Source organism: Microcaecilia unicolor, chromosome 1 (assembly GCF_901765095.1).
Source record: "Microcaecilia unicolor chromosome 1, aMicUni1.1, whole genome shotgun sequence".
NCBI classification, from domain to species: Eukaryota; Metazoa; Chordata; class Amphibia; order Gymnophiona; family Siphonopidae; genus Microcaecilia; species Microcaecilia unicolor.
In genome coordinates this window covers 495,322,210-495,337,838 of record NC_044031.1, presented here as the reverse complement: position 1 = coordinate 495,337,838, position 15,629 = coordinate 495,322,210, and the positions used below count along the sequence as shown (strand labels likewise).

Below are 15,629 nucleotides of genomic sequence, written 5' to 3'. Positions count from 1 at the left end.
GCACCAACCTGCTGCCAACTTTTACTGTCCTTCTACTTATCTGTAAACAGGAAGTCAGATCCCAGCTTTTAAGAAGGGGTAAATTCTCTAAATGGTGCCGAAAGATCGGCAGAGAAAAAAAATGTTAGCACTATTCTATAAATGGCGTTCAAAGTTAGACGCTGTTTATAGAATAGCGCTTAGTACCGTGATCCATGACTGCTTTTAGGTGTGACCATTTACACCAACTGAACCCTGGTGTAAATCCTCTTGCCCAAATTAGGAGCGGACACCCCTTTTAGGAGCCACGTGTAAAATGTAATTTTCATTAATTAAAATCTATGTAAGTAAATTTACTTGCGTAGATTTTAATTAACGGCAATTAGCACTGATAATTGATTGTTAGGGCCCAATTATCAGAGTGGAGGAGTGGCCTAGTGGTTAAGTTGGTGGACTTTGGTCCTGGGGAACTGAGGAACTGAGTTCAATTCCCACTTCAGGCACAGGCAGCTCCTTGTGACTCTGGGCAAGTCACTTAACCCTCCATTGCCCCATGTAAGCCGCATTGCGCCTGCCACCAGTGGGAAAGCGCAGGGTACAAATGTAACAAAAATAAAATAGATACTATTGGAGATTCTACATGGAATGTTGCTATTCCACTAGCAACATTCCATGTAGAAGGCTGCGCAGGCTTCTGTTTCTGTGAGTCTGACGTCCTGCACGTGCAGGACGTCAGACTCACAGAAGCAGAAGCCTGCGCGGCCACATTGATGATCTGCAAGGGCCGACTTCTACTTCAGGCACAGGCAGCTCCTTGTGACTCTGGGCAAGTCACTTAACCCTCCATTGCCCCATGTAAGCCACATTGAGTCTGCCACGAGTGGGAAAGCGCAGGGTACAAATGTAACAAAAATAAAATAGATACTATTGGAGATTCTACATGGAATGTTGCTACTATTGGAGATTCTACATGGAATGTTGCTATTCCACTAGCAACATTCCATGTAGAAGGCTGCGCAGGCTTCTGTACGTGCAGAACGTCAGACTCACAGAAGCAGAAGCTTGCGCGGCCACATTGATGATCTGCAAGGGCCGACTTCTACTTCAGGCACAGGCAGCTCCTTGTGACTCTGGTCAAGTCACTTAACCCTCCATTGCCCCATGTAAGCCGCATTGAGCCTGCCATGAGTGGGAAAGCGCGGGGTACAAATGTAGCAAAAATAAAAAAAAAACTAATTGATTCATTATTCAATTAAACTGGGCATGTGCCCAAATTTACACACACAATTTAAAGCGCCATTTATAGAATCTGGGGGGAAATGTCTTATTTTTAACTCCTCATTTCCAAGCTACTTTACTTGCTCTTTGGATAGATGGGGGTGGAAAGATAGTTCCAGATGAAGAAATGGATGTTCAGACAGGTGGAAGGATGCAATGGATTCTGCTGACCTGTGATCGACAATCTTATTCTTTAGACTAAATTTTAGGAGCATTTGTGTTTGGTGCAGCATAGCGACACTGATGTCACAACTCCTCCACAGATCTCCCCCCCCCCCAAGATAAAAGGGGTACAGCTGACATAATTACAGGAGGTATCCTCTATCTGTTCATTTTCCTTTCTAATTAAAGTGAACACTAATGGCAGACTTCATTAGAAAATGTTTAGAAATATTAGGTGAGGAGCCAGAGTCCAAACTTCCTCACCCCATTCTGCTGATTTTACTTTAACTTAAGTTTTTAAAACCTTCTGAAAATAGGAATGTGGAAGTAATGGACTTGTACTTCAGTTAGAAGTTTTGAAGAATAAAACTAGGGTGTTATTTCACCTCATTCAACCCCCATCCAAACTCGTACTGGTTTCCTAAATTTTCATGTAAACAGTTTGCTAAGAAAAAAATGTAAAATATAGCCATTTCCATCAATAGATTGTGTATTTATATTTCCTTTTATGTATCAATTAAATAAAATGTGTTATTTACTTAGCCACCAAGGGCTTGTCCCGAGCAGCTTACTTAGCTAAACTAGTAGCAACATCATAAGATACGTTAAAAACCATAGGAACAATTTGTATTTGTGAAGAAGGATTTAAACACCAAATGCAATGGTACAAAATAACTGTTTTGACAGAAAGGTTAAAAAAAAAAACCAACAACTCCTTCACTGACAGTCTGATAAGATCTGTGAAAACAAAAATAGCTGTGTGTCTCTTGTTTTTTTGGCATCTTGACTCTGGTCATCATATAATGAAATTACTCTCTTCATCTTTCTTAAGCATAGTTTTAGAAAACGAATCATAGTGTATCAGCAGAAAAACAAAATCATTAGATTTTTGCACAATGTCTGAAATTATGAAGCACCATAATCCCCTTTAAACATTTTCGCATAGCTAAGAATAGCTTAAGCAGTATTTAGCGACCTAACTAAAGTTCAAAGTAAAAAAAAAAAAAGCGGAGGCGTAGATCAAAGTCTGCCTATGTCCAGTCCTTTATGTAAATGTCTTACAAAGTCCCATATCCTTGAAAAGCAAGCGTGGTGCGGACAGAGGAGGGGGGGGGGGGGTGCCCTAAGCCCTCCGGCCACAGGGTCTGGCCGCGTCTCTTCTGTCACTCATAGTAAATGACGGCAGATAGAGACCTGTACGGTCCATCCAGTCTCCCCCAACAAGATCAACTCATTTTACATGGTATGTGATACTTTATATGAATAGCCGAGTTTGAAATGTCCTTGCCATTCTCAAGTCACAGCTTTTCTTCCTCTTTCGGACCCAGCATTAACCAAAAAATGAGTTTTGATCACCAACATAGGCAAAAGAAAGCCTGGGTGGGTGGGTTCCCCCTTTTCTATAGCTTGCATATTTTCCATTTAAAAAAACAAACAAAAAAAAAGAGACAGGAGAAAGACTTAAACAAATGTTATTCCTTTTCTAACATCGATGCACGTCTGACGACAGCCAAGAGAACCTTTCCTTGGTTTGGGAAGAGTCACCTTAGAATACAAGATATATATTTTTTTAATAACCTGCAAGGATAGTTTTTGAAAGGGAAAGAAAGCCTTAAGGGAAGGAGCTACTAACATGGAAGTGCCAAGTGCCTGTCTCTCACCGGCTCTTCCACCCGGCTAACAACAACAAAACGAAACGGATAACACGTTTCTAATCCCTGGGTAGAGGACGGGCTGCACCACTCGCCAGAACAAAGTCCACAAAGGACGCCAAACCTTTTCTACAGGAGCCATAAGAAACAAAATCACATTTACACTCCCAAACTTTGAACACCAACCAAAAAAAAAAAGTCACCCCCCCCCCCAACCTACCTAGTGACAAGTTAAACGGATTAGCGCCCCTCCCCCTTCCACCTGCACGGACATCTCGGAGCCCTTCCGCTCCAACCCCCCCCCCCCCCCCCCAAGGTTTTATCAACCGGGCTCCAGCTGCGACGTTCAGCTATACAGAAAGAGGAAACGAGAGGCACATCTATACGTACTTTCCTCCCCGGTCTCGAAGTTTTGGCAGAGCGAGTCCAACCGTAGGGATCCGGCCGGCTTCTGGCTCCCCGGGGGAGCGGAGGGAGAAAGGCGTTCACCTCGGCTGCTGCTCGGTGCAGATTCAGTCCCAATCGCAAGTTGAGCCCGGAAAAGTGGGGGAGAGAGGGTAGGTGAGAGCCCGTCTGGGTGTCTCTGCACTCCGATCAAAGCAAAATTCCTACTGCTGCGGCCGGTCACTTAGAGGAACTTCTTCTCACGGAGTTGGTTAACATTTTTTTTTTTACTGCTTTACTTCCTGGAATAGTAGCCCACTATTTGCATGAAGAGCTGGTGAAGTCCCTGCTAGTTGCACTCAAGAAGAAGAGGGGGGAGGGAAGAATCGTGTACCGTGTTGTGCCTGAACAAAAAGGCAAACTCATAAAGTAAAGCTTTTAGAATCGTATTGCAAGTCCTCTTTGGCAACAGGACATTAGGATTTCTGTACTACTACTACTACTATTTAGCATTTCTATAGCGCTACAAGGCATACGCAGCGCTGCACAAACATAGAAGAAAGACAGTCCCTGCTCAAAGAGCTTACAATGTACTGAGTGCAATTTTCAAAATACTTTTGTCAGAGGGGAATAGGCTGTCTGAAAATCGCCCTCCCTAGTGACAGGCCCGCCGAGAGGCCGGGCCCGGGACAATGCTGCCCCCGGCCCCCCGGCCCCGCCCCCACTGCCACCCCCCAGGTTGTGGGGGGGCCCGGCGCCACAGTCCCACCCACCTCCACCACCGGGCCGGGCCCCTTCCACCCGAACCCCCACCAGCTGCAGTGCTGTCTTCTGACTCCGGCGTGCGCAGCCCACAGATGCGCTCCTCTCAGCTGATCTTCGCTGTACTCTGCAGGGCTTCTGTGCGTCTGACGTCCTGCAGAGTACAGCGAAGATCAGCTGAGAGGAGCGCGTCTGTGTGGGCCGCGCACGCCGGAGTCAGAAGACAGCACTTCTGCTGGGGGTTCGGGTGGAAGGGGCCCGGTGGCGGGTGGGACTGCGGCACTGGGTCCGCCTTGGAGGCCCGGGCCCCTGGAATTTTGTCCCCCCTGTCCCCCCCTCTCGGCGACCCTGCCTGGTGATGGATAATAAAAGGCTCTCAGAGGAGGGTTAGGTGGGAGACAACAATAGGCCTAATTCAGAGGCCCTTTTACTAAGTGGCAGTAAGCCCACTGCAGGCTTACCGCACACCAAACAGCACAATCCTCCCGCACTTGTTTGACAAGTCTGGGCTGTCAAAAGCTAGACCTGTCAAACACAGAGGCAGGAGGTCTGTGGGACCACCAGACCTCAAACAGCAAGGCCCTGGACCTCCAGTCCTCCTGCCCCCCCCCCCCATCCAGACACAAGGCTTCACACCAGATAAGGGAGAATGTTGCACCATTCGTGCTCAGAATTGTGAATATGTGTTTGAGTGAGGAGGTGGTTCCTGCTGCGTTGAAGCTGGCTACTGTGAAATTCCCTTATTTGGTACGAAACCCTGCCCAGCACATCCCAGGATGCACTGGGCAGGATGGGACGCCGCCATTTTCAAGGCAGCGCTGGAAGAGGAGGGAGTGTATTACCACCTTCCTCCAACAAAGGTGCGGGGGGCAGGGAACAGGGCTGCTAGACCACCAGGTTGAGGATGCTTGATTTGTAGCCCAGTGACCCACCAGGGCTTTTGGGAGGGGGAGATGTGAGGGGGGTTAGGAGGGCTGGAGATCCACCGGATCTCTAGCCCCCCATGAACTTGTGTCAGGGGGACTGGCCCCGTGTTGCTGGCTTGGGGAGTCAGGGTGCCTGCTCCTGCAGGGGGGGGGGTGCTGTATTGGGGGAATGGGGGGCCTGCTAGCATGCAAATGCATGCTTTACAGGGCTCACCATTTCTCCCCAATGGTCTGTAAACCCTAACCCCAGCTCTGAGTTGGCATAGAGTTTGCCATGCCCAGCGCACCAATGTTTGGTGCGTTGCTCGCTGATCATTGGGGAGGAATATGTTTAGCACTTTCGCTAAGAGCCCAGTCTAGCATGCATTCGCATGCTAGTTGCAGTCAAAGCCTGCGAGGGTGTTGTTTCACATGCTCGGGGGCTCTGATCATGGGGCGGTAGCAAGCGCAGCTGCTAGTATGGCACTAATAGCCTCTAGTGCCTGCGTTTGCTTCTGATCGTCGGCCCATGAATTAGGAGACAGGACTGATTTTCATATGTCTGTCTGTAAGATACTGCTCATTTTATTTCCCTCCTCTTTGCTTCGGTTCTTCCAACAATGATGAATTACTGTACCTGAATGTAATGTTTAGCATTGTTAGCATTTTTGTTTTCTTAAAACCATTTATGCATTTGCTTTGTCTGTCTGTGTACTGTACATCTTATCTCTGAACTAGATTTCCCCTAGTGCTGTCAAGTTACTCATTTCCAGGAGGGAAACTTTTGACCATCCTTGGGTTTGAACTTGTATCCAAAAACAGTGTATTTGCAAGTCTCAATCCTATCCCTTTAAATCAGTGCTGCGGGTCCCATAATGCATCAGGATAGGGTTGCCTAAAGATCCAGAAATGGCCAAAAATCTTCCTATTGGATCTAGGTAACTTGCAGCATAGGTATACTTTTATGACAGCTAGAAACTGAAATAACATTTCTCAGGGAATTGTTTCATACTGTGAAGTATTTGTCTATTGGACGTAATGATCAGATAAAATGTGAGGGACTTGAAACTGAGGCGTTTGCTGATTTCCCCCCAATTATACCTACCACACATGTACCTCATTCTACTACAACATCACCTTGTATATTCGTTACACATTGTATTTGTTCAGACCGGAACCAGCTAACTCCGTAAACGGAACTATGTAAGCCACATTGAGCCTGCAAAATGGTGGGAAAATGTAGAATACAAATGCAACAAATAAAATAAAAATGTTCTGGTCAGAAAGATGCATGAATTGCAGTAGAGACTGAGAAGGTTGTCTGAAGGGATTTTGTGGGAGGAAGGAGAGGGGGATGGTAGTAAGAGAATTTTGGCTAATAACAGAGTCATAAGTGACCACTATTGTTCGCTGCCTGCTCCCTACAAGAGCAATACAGGATCCCTGTTCCTCCGTGATTGTTAGGTGTCTGGCAGAGAATGTTGCACCATTTGTACAGAGAATTGTGAATTTGTCTTTTGAATGAGAAGATGGTTCCTGCTGCGTTGAAGGTGGCTACTGTGAAACCTTTGTTGAAGAGGTCAACTCTGGATTCCAAGATCGTTGAGAACTATCAGCTAATTTCAGTGTTGCTTACAGTGGCTAAAATTGTCGAAAAGGGTGTGTTGGATCAGTTTACTGATTTATGTGGAAGAGTGACCATGGCTGGACTCTTTCCAATATGATTTTAGGAGGGAATTTACCTCAAGATTCTATATTTGGCAATTAAAGTTGTGCGTGTAAATCAGCGTACATAACCAATTTGTGCATGCAACTTAATTGATTAATGAGCCAATCAGCACCATTTGGCTGCTAACAACCAATTGGTGTTAATTCAATTCAATTCTTGTATACTGCTAATATCCCCATTCCAGGGTTCAGTGCAATTTACGTTCTAGGTGAGACAAAAGCAGATAGTGTTAGTATGAGGTACGAATAACATTAGAGACCAGTGGTGTAATACATGAGACTAAAAACATTAAAGGAAAGGATAATGGATGATACTAGGAAGTAGAAGTCATGATGGATTATTATGAAGCAGTCTTGTCTTTGGTTTTTAAAAGGCCTCTTCCAGAAGTTGAGTTAGCTGTAGCTGTTTTCCGTTCTGATGGAAATAGGTAGAGAGTTCCATATTTTGACTCCAAGAATGGGGAATAGAGAGCTGAAAATCTTCTGATTTGGCGTTGTCATTTGAAATGGCCTTAATTGGGAGTTACACACATGTTGTATTCTATGACGATGCGCGCATAACTCCTATAGCGTGTAATTTCAAGGGGGAGTGTATAGGGGGCATTTCAGGGGCATTCCTATGAGTTACATGCATTTTTTTTTACCGATTTCTTCTTTAACTGTAAACAATTTTTTATTGAACAGATAAATAAAGATACATTAATTCAAACAGAAACATGTGTTGTTCAATATTTTTACAAGATTCATTCCTTCCCCACCTCCTGCCCAGCCCGTATGCCCATCTGATTCCAAGATTTTATAAAGAATCTAGACAGGATTAAATTGCCAAACCTATAAACAACTATTGTAAGCAAAAATGTCAACCTAATACAGAACAATAAACACTCAAAAAATACTTTTGTAATCCTGATTTACTAAGTCACACCCCATGCCCACCCTACTGTAATCATTACCTATGAACTACAACTAAGGTGACCCATTATCAGGACTCTAATGACCCCCGGTTGCCATAGAACAATAACGTCTATTTCCTACCCTCCGCCCCCATCCCCATCCTGGCAGAGAATCCCAAGATTACCTTTACTAAACTTATGAACTTAGGGAACACTTGGGAACCTAGTTAAGACAGCAGAGTTACATGCATTTTTATAGAATACGCCTAATTGAGGCACCGGCATTTACACTTGGTTTCAGCAGGCGTAAATTCAGGCTTCTTAAGTTAGGCGTGGATTAAGTGCTTAGGTGCTATTCTGTAAAGTGTAGATACCCTTTCTAGAATAGCGCTTGATGCATAATTGGCACAATTTACTGAATCTAGTCCTTAGTGTGGAGAGCCTTTTAGTACCTAAAGTACTACTACTACTACTACTTATCATTTCTAAAGCGCTACTAAGACGTACGCAGCGCTGTACACTTGAACATGAAGAGACAGTCCCTGCTCGACAGAGCTTACAATCTAATTAGGACAGACAGAACAAACAAGAGATAAGGGAATATTAAAGTGAGGATGATAAAATAAGGGTTCTGAACAAGTGAATAAGGGTTAGGAGTTAAAAGCAGCATTAAAAAGGTGGGCTTTTAGCTTAGATTTGAAGATGGCCAGAGATGGAGCTTGACGTACCGGCTCAGGAAGTCTATTCCAGGCATATGGTGCAGCAAGATAAAAGGAACGGAGTCTGGAGTTAGTGGTGGAGGAGAAGAGTGCAGATAAGAGAGATTTCCCCAGTGAATGGAGTTCCCGGGGAGGAATATAGGGAGAGATGAGAGTGGAGAGGTACTGAGGAGCTGCAGAGTGAATGCACTTATAGGTCAAGAAGAGGAGTTGGGAGATGAAGCATGGGATGGATAGAACTGCCACTTACTGTTTTGTTATGCTGGATATTTCCTCAGCTTTTGATACCACTGATGTTGGGATTTTATTAGGTAGATTGCATTCCATGGGTGTGTGCGATTGTGCGCATGAGTGGTTTGTGTCATACTTGAGTGGACATTCTATGCAGGCAAAAATTGGTGATAGAGTTTCCCTTGTACAGTGGTGGAAATAAGTATTTGATCCCTTGCTGATTTTGTAAGTTTGCCCACTGACAAAGACATGAGCAGCCCATAATTGAAGGGTAGGTTATTGGTAACAGTGAGAGATAGCACATCACAAATTAAATCCAGAAAATCACATTGTGGAAAGTATATGAATTTATTTGCATTCTGCAGAGGGAAATAAGTATTTAATCCCTCTGGCAAACAAGACCTAATACTTGGTGGCAAAACCCTTGTTGGCAAGCACAGCGGTCAGACGTCTTCTGTAGTTGATGATGAGGTTTGCACACATGTCAGGAGGAATTTTGGTCCACTCCTCTTTGCAGATCATCTCTAAATCATTAAGAGTTCTGGGCTGTCGCTTGGCAACTCGCAGCTTCAGCTCCCTCCATAAGTTTTCAATGGGATTAAGGTCTGGTGACTGGCTAGGCCACTCCATGACCCTAATGTGCTTCTTCCTGAGCCACTCCTTTGTTGCCTTGGCTGTATGTTTTGGGTCATTGTCGTGCTGGAAGACCCAGCCACGACCCATTTTTAAGGCCCTGGCGGAGGGAAGGAGGTTGTCACTCAGAATTGTACGGTACATGGCCCCATCCATTCTACCATTGATGCGGTGAAGTAGTCCTGTGCCCTTAGCAGAGAAACACCCCCAAAACATAACATTTCCACCTCCATGCTTGACAGTGGGGACGGTGTTCTTTGGGTCATAGGCAGCATTTCTCTTCCTCCAAACACGGCGAGTTGAGTTCATGCCAAAGAGCTCAATTTTTGTCTCATCTGACCACAGCACCTTCTCCCAATCACTCTCGGCATCATCCAGGTGTTCACTGGCAAACTTCAGACGGGCCGTCACATGTGCCTTCCGGAGCAGGGGGACCTTGCGGGCACTGCAGGATTGCAATCCGTTATGTCGTAATGTGTTACCAATGGTTTTCGTGGTGACAGTGGTCCCAGCTGCCTTGAGATCATTGACAAGTTCCCCCCTTGTAGTTGTAGGCTGATTTCTAACCTTCCTCATGTTCAAGGATACCCCACGAGGTGAGATTTTGCGTGGAGCCCCAGATCTTTGTCGATTGACAGTCATTTTTTACTTCTTCCATTTTCTTACTATGGCACCAACAGTTGTCTCCTTCTCGCCCAGCGTCTTACTGATGGTTTTGTAGCCCATTCCAGCCTTGTGCAGGTGTATGATCTTGTCCCTGACATCCTTAGACAGCTCCTTGCTCTTGGCCATTTTGTAGAGGTTAGAGTCTGACTGATTCACTGAGTCTGTGGACAGGTGTCTTTCATACAGGTGACCATTGCTGACAGCTGTCTGTCATGCAGGTAACGAGTTGATTTGGAGCATCTACCTGGTCTGTAGGGGCCAGATCTCTTACTGGTTGGTGGGGGATCAAATACTTATTTCCCTCTGCAGAATGCAAATAAATTCATATACTTTCCACAATGTGATTTTCCGGATTTAATTTGTGATGTGCTATCTCTCACTGTTACCAATAACCTACCCTTCAATTATGGGCTGCTCATGTCTTTGTCAGTGGACAAACTTACAAAATCAGCAAGGGATCAAATACTTATTTCCACCACTGTATATCCACTGAAAATGAGGGTGCCACAGGGATCCGCACTGTCAGAGTTGCTTTGTAACATCAATGTGACACCTTTGGGACAAGTTTTTCAAGAACCGGGTGTTGCCTATAGATTTCATGCTGACAACATATAGTTCTTTTTTCTAGTTACTGGGTTTTGGGGGGGGGGGGGGGAGGAAGCTGGTTGAGAGACTGAGAACCTGTTTGGATAGAGTATGTGATTTGATGAGTAGAACTAGAAACAAATTGGCCCTGAATCTGGAAAAAAAATGAGGTTATGGTGGTGGGAAAATGAGATTTGTAGTTGCCAATGTGTATCTCTGTTGCCACCTTTTGAATTCCAGTGAAAACACAGGTAAACAGTTTGTGTGGCTGGATGCAAAATTAAATATGCAGTATCAGGAAGACCATATCATTCTGTCTTCATTTTTCCAGCTACATATACTGCACAGACTGAAGCCAATGCTGCCTCCTTATGATTTTATCTCTCTCGTATGCTAACCCCATACTCAAATACAAGAACATTGCGATCATCGTTCCAAAATCTACTGGTAATACCATCTTTTCGTGAAATCATTCACCAACACACTAGGAAAGCAATTTTCTCAGTTCAGGGTCCTGAACATTGGAATAAGCTACCTCAGTCTCTTTGCCATCTCTCCAAAACTTAAGAACTGAAAATATTTCTTTTCCTTGATGCATACTCCTAATTTCACCATTGCAAGCCATACAAATGGAGGAAGTTGTACCCAACAGATCCTTTCCTATCCCCTTCTCTTCTATCCTATTGAAAATTGTAGATCTACCCCACCCCTCCTTTCCCATACGTTACTATTTTTTGCCTTCTAGATTGTAAGCTGCCTAGACATGCTTTTGATGGGCGGGATAGCAAATCCTGAATTAAACTTGAAACTTAAAATTCTTGTACAGAATTTAGTGTTAACAAAAATAGACTACCACAATACATTGTATTTGAGTATTTCAGCTATAAGAAGTCAGGCTTTGCAGGTTACACAGAACTCAGCAGTGAAGATATGTTTCCAAGTCTGTTCATGTGACTCCCATTTTAAAACAGTTCCACTGGTTACCGTAGCTAGCAGGATTACATTCAAAGTTTTGATACTCATTCACTACAACTCCTTGGTATGTTTCCCATGTGTTACAGTTGCATCGTCCAATGCACTCTTTGAGGTCTGAAAGTGCAAAATAATTGAACATTTCTGTACTACGGACTGTTATGGAATCATCTGCCAAGGTTCTTGCGTCTGTGTGTAAATTTGATGCAGAGACATATTTATTATTTCTTGCTTTTCCATCTGATTAAGCCATATGGCTGCTGGTCCCGTCCTGTTGATGTCACTTCCTGTCCTGGAGCAAAGCCAGCAGCCTGCGCCAGTATGGAGTCTGGCCCCATGTTGGGTTTACCTTCTTTTGTCGCCACTGTTGCTGCTCTAGAGAGACAGCAGCAGCTTGGGTGATGGCAGGAGGGAGGTGGGGAAGGCTCGATATTTTTTTCAAAAGCAAATCAATTCACGAATCAATTCAGATCGTGAATTGGACAGCCCTAGTGCACTCTTTTTCTCCTTCCTTTTTGACAACTATGTTTCCATCTTTCACCTTTCCCAAAGAGTCTTTTCTTTGTGTTACTTTTATTTTACAGGTACCCCGAATTCAGGAGAAACTTCAGGTTACTCAGGTAAGTGTTTAAGCCCCGTGCACCTATTCCTCTTTCCCCTTTTTAGTCCTCAACTAAGAGTCGCTTTGAAGCAGCGGCTTCTTCTTGCTTGGCTGAACTTTGGTTTTGCTTGAACGATGGGGCCCTGCAGCGACTCCAACGATGTGATGTCCTATCTGTTAATCCATTGCCCAGGAAGACTCTACCTCCCTAACTTTAAAACAATAAAATAAAATAAAACCCTAACTACCTCAAGTCACAGGTTTAACTGTTTGAACTGGGACTTAATTTAGTAGTCCTTGTGGCCTTTCTAACTACATGAAAGAAAAGGTTAATATCTTGACTATTAAAGCTTATTCTGTATACTGGCCCTACACTAGAGAGCTGTTTGTTTTGTTTCAGGCTTAACAACCCTCTCAGCACAACAGTCACTCAAACTATTTAAGCTGGAACTAGATTTTCAAATACAGCGCTGTCACATCTACCACAGATGCCAATATTTCAAAGCCTCAGCTCATGCAGCCAGGTTCAGGGTCACACTATACAGGCTTAACCATCTCAGGCCTAAAACCTATGGAACCTAAATGCAAGATTTTAAGGAGGTCTTCCCTCGGTACACACTAAGATGTCGGAACCTCCTTACAGTAGACTGCCATTTAACATCTCATAAAAGAGACCAGTTTCACAGTCAGCTTCAATCACAATACTTTCAGCACTGTTACAATTTAAAGGAAAAATTTATTTATTTCCCAAAATTCACTCTGAATCTGTTAAGCCAGTCACTCATACAGTAATGATAGTGGCTATCACAAAACTATACTTTTTTTTTTATTTATACTTTATTATAATTTCAAATATATACAACTTATCCAAGAAGTATACAAAAACAATAAACACCAAAACCCAAATCATTCTTTTGAGACAAATAAAAAAAAAAAACTTGTCTCACTTAAGGTAATAAATCATACATTTTCGACCCCCATATGGGAAATACATAAATGGAACCAAGATATATATTTAACATAGTTACCAATTAAAGTAATTAACAATCAGAACATTACAAACTCGAGTGATATTCTCAGCCTATCTTACAGCGATCGTATGGGCACCTAAACTTTCACAGTTACATTCTGAACTTCCTTGGAACAGACAAATTCCTCAAATTGTTTTGGATCAAAGAACTGGTAATTATTCTGTTGGTAAACAAACCGACAGACACAAGGAAATTTAAGAGTAAAAGTTACCCCAATATTTAAAGCTCTTTGACGCAGTGCCAAAAAGGCCTTGCGTCTACTTTGGGTCTCTCTTGCGAGATCCAGAAAAATTCTAACTTTAGATCCAAAAAACAATGAGTCTAAATGTTTGAAAAATAATTTTAACACCACTTCTCTGTCCATCTCAAGTGCAAATGTTACCACTGCTGTTGTCCTTTGGGTAACCACCTCTAGGGAAGACTCTAAAAAAGGACGTCAAGTTCATTCCTCCATCCACAACAGCATGATTACTTCCAGATTTAGGTGTTAAAGTCTGAAGGTAAATTACCCTTGTTATGGGTGGCAGAGACTCACCCGGCATCCCTAGGACTTCCATCAAATACTTTTTAACCATATCAATAGCCGAAATAATAGGAGATCTGGGGAAGTTGATAAGCCGCAAATTAAGCCGTCGCTGTTGATTCTCTAGATATTCCATTTTCCGTTTAGTAAAATTACTATTCTTAATTGTAGCTTTATTCAGTTTCTCCAGTCTCTGAAATTTTTCTTCAAATTCTTGAGTCATAGACAACTGGTGGGCATTAATCTGCTCTTGGACCGATAGAGCTTCAGCTAAAAGCTTAATTTCTCCTACATTTTTAACCAAAACAGCTTGTAGTGAAGAATGCATTGAAAAAGTTAGGTCCCATAGTGACTCCATTGTCACTACGGCAGGTTTTGCAACTACTACACTCAAATCAGGAAGGGGGGCATTGGTTATCTGTTTCAAGCCATCGCTCAACGCAGAAGAAAACATTTTAAGTCTCTGTCCTACCAGATAACCCTCACTTCCATCGCGTTTGGTTGGGCTCCCTTCCTTGTGGGTCCTCTCCACTTCGGGCATGGGATCCACCAAGGCACAACCCTCTCGCTCACTTCCTGGTTGAGGAGGTGCCGTACGGACGTCGGGGCTGAGAGAAGCCCCGTCTACGCTGCTGACCGAGTCGATTGAAGCCGGTCTGATAGCAGGAGATGATGTCACCCGAGGTCCCAGCGTTACTCCGAAATTTTCCAGCTTCGTCTGCCTCGAGAGGGGGATTTCGGCGGCGGTAACAGGAGCCTCCCTTACCTTTCCTCTCCTTTTCCCCATATCTTGGGTATTCAGACACCTTTCGGGATTCTGTGCTGGAGCGTTTCTTGGTAGGTCTGGGGTAGCGTCTCACATCAGCGCCATCTTGGTTCCGGTTCACAAAACTATACTTTTTGAAGAATATTCTCTATTGCCACACCTGCGCTTCCTCGTTCTCTCAGGATCACATGTCTTCTGAACAACTGCCCGCCAAGCTGTTTCCAAAGTGACAGTGACTCAGATGACATCAGAGCGTCTTCCCATGGGCCCGAGCACCAATCAGAAGCATGCATGTAAACATATTCTAAAACGTTTGTATGCAAACAGTTCGTAGTTGCAAAAACCTCAGAAAGGCAGTATATCAAGTCCCATTTCCCTTCCCCTATTCTGCAACCGTAATCTCCATTTTGAAAGTGTAAAATCCCATTGAAATGAATGGGAAAATAAACTTTTAAGTGAAATTTAAAAAAAAATCATTACATATTTTAATAAAATCTATATCAACATACCATTTTACCGTATATCAACCATACCCTTTTTTTTTTAAATTTAAAAGTAACACGCAGTATAAGACGTTGCCAGATTTCTTCACAAAAAATTATTTCAAATACACCCAAAACTACCCAACATCACTCATAAAAATTAAAGCATTATCTCAGCCATCAGCACAAGTGACGGGAGCCCAAAATGCGCACCTGAAAGCCAAAAACCTGTCTGAACACAGGACAACCAGAAAGAGAATTAAAATAATTTTATAAATATTTACACTATATGTGGTTTGGGCAAATTTGATAAGAGTTTCTTCATGTTATGAAAAGCTCCATTGGTTGCCAGTTAAGGCCAGAATTCTTTATAAGCTTTGTTGTTTTGTTCATAAGATTTTGAAAGGAGTGGCACCTTGTAACATGTTTCCAATGATGAATATACTGACTTCTAAGTATGATACTCGTAACAATTTAAACCTTTCTGTCCCTTCACATAGAGGTTCACATTCAAAGAAACATTTTATAGCTTTATTTTCAGATCAGGCCTCTCAAGTTTGGAACTCTACCAAGTTTTGTGAAATCTCAATCATGTTGTTTGTTTTTTGTACATATTATTGAGAAAAAAATGCAAGACTACTACTACTACTTAACATTTCTAGAGCGCTACTAGGGTT

General features: G+C 43.3%; 1 protein-coding gene across 5 annotated transcripts in view; it reads right to left on the bottom strand.

Annotated features, from left to right (window-relative positions):
* The window catches only part of LYN (LYN proto-oncogene, Src family tyrosine kinase), a 194,180-nt gene extending 190,485 nt beyond the window's left edge, over positions 1 to 3,695 (bottom strand). For 2 of the 5 annotated variants that reach the window (XM_030214543.1, XM_030214552.1), the window contains exon 1: positions 3,462 to 3,549. The gene's annotated coding sequence lies outside the window, so the exon portion shown is untranslated. Of the gene's footprint in view, positions 1 to 3,461 lie in introns of all 5 variants that reach the window. The other 3 variants (XM_030214577.1, XM_030214559.1, XM_030214568.1) reach the window with 3 other exon arrangements.
* Between the last annotated feature and the right edge of the window lie 11,934 nt (positions 3,696 to 15,629).